We start from the raw sequence: 4,516 nt of genomic DNA on the forward strand, positions 1-4,516 counted from the left end.
TTTAATATTATAAATTATAACAGCTGTACATTTATGTTTCTTAATGTAATGGATGCATGATAACTGTGAGTATGGAAGAAGTTAACTTGTTAAATCTTTTATTGATTTTATATTAACTAAATTTTAAAATAACATAAATGGCAAATAAATGTTTCATAACGTAGTGAAAATATTAATTAAGCAATTTTGCACACCACATAAAATCTCTTTCCTCAAATAAATGCATATAATAACATACCTTAAATTATATAATTTTCCATCTTAGAAGATTTGATTCTATCACACTTGTGGTCTTGAATGAATTTTCTAGTCGATCAAATTCAAAATCTTAAATACAATAGAATAAAAACCTAAACGGTATAATAAAAATATACTCTTACTACAAGAAATTTGTCATATACCTACGGACGAAAATCGTTGGTAAAAGTTAAAAAACCATAGGTATAACACAAAAAACTTTTACATGCGGACGTTTTTGTCCGTCGTATTTAAGTCAATATACCTACAGTTCTTCACTGTTACTATAGGTTTTAGTGATAGTTGTCGAGAGTGTAGGTACAAAACTTCAATTTATACCTACGGATTCTGTCCACCACTATAAATGTTTATACCTATAAAATTTCTCTGTCACAATTGGTTTTAGTAATGGTAGTTTCCGTCACTATAGATGCATATGTTTTTCTTATACCTACAATTTTATTCAATTGGTATAAGTCTTGGTGATATTAAAAGAGTTATACATATACACACAATCTCATTTCAGTCTGTTTTAGTGACTGATAGTAATATGAATATATAATGAAAAAATAAATATCTAAACACATTATTATATTTCAAATTAAAAAAGACATACAATCCCATGAAATACACGAGTTAAATATGTTCACCTAAAAATAACATATAACATGTACATGAAAAGTCATATAATCCTATAAATTACAAAATTTGGATCATGTCCATCTAAATAGATACAAATTGTTTTTCCAAAAAAGTCAAAATGGTTCATTTCCGAGTTTGTTGCATCAAAAAGAAATCAGTTGCATGATATTCACCTACACGGAACAAAAAAAACATCGATGAATAAATTAAATAATTCAATGAAAAAACTCTAGCTAGTAACAAAATTGTTATACAATATTCATTATCTTCATTACAATCTGAATATGGAATACCATTAGTGTATAGGAATTAACTCAACCAATCTAATCCTCTCAATGTATCTATCTATTCACATACACACAAATCCTAAGGTTTTGGACAATCATCCATATCTTAGCCGTTTTTTCCTTATCACTCCAAACTAACAGGTGTGGCATCAACAATATATACAAAATAAGAGGACTAATAGCGTCCAATTACCAGGAGTGACAACTAGCACAATGATAAGAAAGCAACACATATCCATGAAGTAAACAAAACTTTCTCTATATTTTCAAATCTCCTCTTCCCATTGTATGATCCCTGTGATGTGCACACTTACATTAAGTCTCAGACAATAATGAACAAATCGATTTCATTGATCTTTGTCTATCTCAATATTGCACTTATATACTCCAGAATACTACAATAGTTCATTAAATTAAGAATAATTCATTAAATCGCAGATAAAGATAAAATAGATAAACAATAAGATTAATTATTTTCACTTCTAAGTAATGGCAGTGAAAGGCTATATAAACATATTGAATCTAGCTAAAAGGATGAAGAATTTCACTCTTCAACATTTTACACCAATCTCCAAGTCCATCTTAAGAATATCCAATGCCATACAAACAGTCCAAACAATGTACTTCACTATTGATGGCTACTCATATAGAGCTTTTATGACAGAATACAAACTTCAATAGAAAGGCCCCTCTGATGCACAAACACACGAATCAAACAATTAATGTTAATCAAAGTATCACAATCCATACAGATTCAACACTTTTTTCCACCAAAATTGTTCATTTGAATATGCAAGCGAAGTAAAAAATAGTACACAATAAGGAAGGCCAACAATAGATTAACATAAGACCTTACAAATATCATTAAAGTTCAATGTAAAAAATAATTCGAATCTCCATAATGCTCAGATCAACATGTTTAGGTTCAGAGAAAGAAGAGGAAATCAAAACCAAGTTCATGATTGGCTTTGAAAAATACCAACAATAACAACAAAGTACTGAAAAACACTTAAAAAAGCTTCGGGAGAAGAAATACTAACCAATATTGGCTTTCTAGAAATAAATTCATTTATGTACATAAAACCAATTTCTTAAGCTTCTATATATATATATATATATATATCAAGTTGCAACATTTACTAAGGATTTCTAGAGTAACTATTCATTCAACTACATATGAACTATTTATCCAATTACCTTACCTTTTATAACAAAGACAAATCAAGTGAAAGAACAAACAAGTTGTTTTTACTTTGAAACACTCAAGAAATATAGATGCAATATTGATGATGACTACACTAGTTCCCACAAAGTCCATGAAATAAAATAAAAAGACCATGTAACAACATTAGATGCAATAAAATAAAAAGACCATGTAACAACATTAGATGCAATATTGATGATGACTACACTAGTTCCCACAAAGTCAACAACATTGGGGCCCTTGAACTCCGAGTTGTTAGGAGAGGAACATTCTAGAAGATTCTTGAGCATTTCCTAGGATTAGGGACTGTAGTTAGTCAATTTAAGACTTGGAGATGTGTAGGCACCACTAACAGTAACGTATTACTAATATTGGTAGAAAATGTTGTGGGAAATTATGTCAGGACTACTTTCAATTGAATAAATAATAGTATTATATGTATAAAAAAATGAGAATTATATTATGTAACTATGTGTGTCATTGTGACAAACATGTTAGTGCAATTTCCTCTTAAAAAAATTATAACATACCCTAATTCCTTAAGCTCATTCCCAACAAAAGATTTTCATAATTTGAAAAACACATTATGTTATGATTTGACGCAATCTTTTTTGGTAATTTTAATCAAAATAGTAAGAAGATTTTTATAATTGAGTTTTTATTTTTATATATTCCTAATAAAAATAATTATATGTCCTTCTAAATATATCCACCATTGTTATCTTTTAATTAAAATATTTTATGAGAGTAATTGTTATTATTGTTTTAATATTGTAATAGTAATATTGCAATATTAGAAATAAACACTAAACCCCAACCAAATATATATACAGTCAACGTTACCTGAAAGTAAATATTAAAAAATAATTCAAACAAAATATAAATCAAATATGTGTTTTAATGCATACAAATTTGTATATATTATAATTGTTCTTAATAAAATAGAGGCTAAAGAATCAAGAACATAATCAAAATAAAATCAAATTAAGGACATATTTTTTCCACTAATAATTTTAATAAAAATAAGACTATTATTATATTAATTTCAGATTGTCAGTCATTATGTTTTATAGTATTCGATTTATATACAAATTCTTGATTTTATAATTTAATTTATGTGTAGCTGTATTAATTTGTAGTTTCAAATATACTAATTATGTTTCAAATCCTTGAGTATTAATTATAATACTATTGTTATATCTTATTTTGTCATATTGCAATTTCTTGCTATTTGGAAAACAGATTATATTATGATTTAATGAGATTTTTTTTAATTAAATAACATAATGATAGTAACATATAAATAAAAAATAATTCACACAAAATATAAATCAAACATACGTTATATTATAATGAGTATAATTTGATACTTCCTAATTTGATTCAAAACATGGAATAGTCTCAATGAAATATGTTACTTGAAATATGGTATAGCCTTAATATTTGAAGACCTATGATTGAAATGTATATTGTAAATTTTGAATAAGGACATACAAAATAAATAGTCAAGTACATTTTGAAATTTTATAATTGTAATGTGGATTTTTGTTGTTGAATGTGTGGATTTGTATTCCTTAGTCTTGTACACTTATATAAAAATTGCAAATCATACCTCAACAAATGAAAATTTGAAAGTGAAAGTGCAAAGTGTCAAGAATAGCACTAGCATATCTTAGTATATGTTTTGATGAAGACAAGGTTCTAACAAAGCTTGAAGATGGCTCAACAATCAACAAGTCTTATGCTTATTTGGTCATATCTAGACTAGGAGATAAGTTGAGTCTATAACCTAAGTAGTTTGGGATGTGTGCCGTAGTAAGTGAGTATAGGTTAGGTGAACCTAGATGCTAGTCTCTTAAGCCATCATAATTGAACTACCATATTCAAGAGATGCATCATCTAGTTAATCGTATGTTCATGCATATATCATACATGTTATCTATGCATATTAGGCATAATATAAATGATAAAACATGTATACATATTGCACATAACATATGAGAAGTTTGCCTTGTGAAACATATGCATAAATGCTAATGCTCTAGTTAATCGATTAACGTGTTAGCTTAATCGATTAACATAACTAATTTTCTGTTGAATATGTGTTTTCCGTTGTAACTGTTTTGGATGTCATTCTGTAAGTCCG

The 4,516-nt window shown here is 27.3% G+C and overlaps 1 long non-coding RNA gene across 1 annotated transcript in view; it reads right to left on the minus strand.

Moving 5' to 3' along the window:
* LOC109331042 overlaps positions 893–4,516 on the minus strand; it is a 16,559-nt gene continuing 12,935 nt past the window's right edge. Inside the window, exon 3 of the long non-coding RNA XR_002105729.1 lies at positions 893–1,052. This is a non-coding gene — a long non-coding RNA (uncharacterized LOC109331042). The remainder of the gene's footprint in view (positions 1,053–4,516) is intronic.

The sequence above is a fragment of the Lupinus angustifolius genome, chromosome LG17, assembly GCF_001865875.1.
Source record: "Lupinus angustifolius cultivar Tanjil chromosome LG17, LupAngTanjil_v1.0, whole genome shotgun sequence".
NCBI lineage: Eukaryota > Viridiplantae > Streptophyta > Magnoliopsida > Fabales > Fabaceae > Lupinus > Lupinus angustifolius.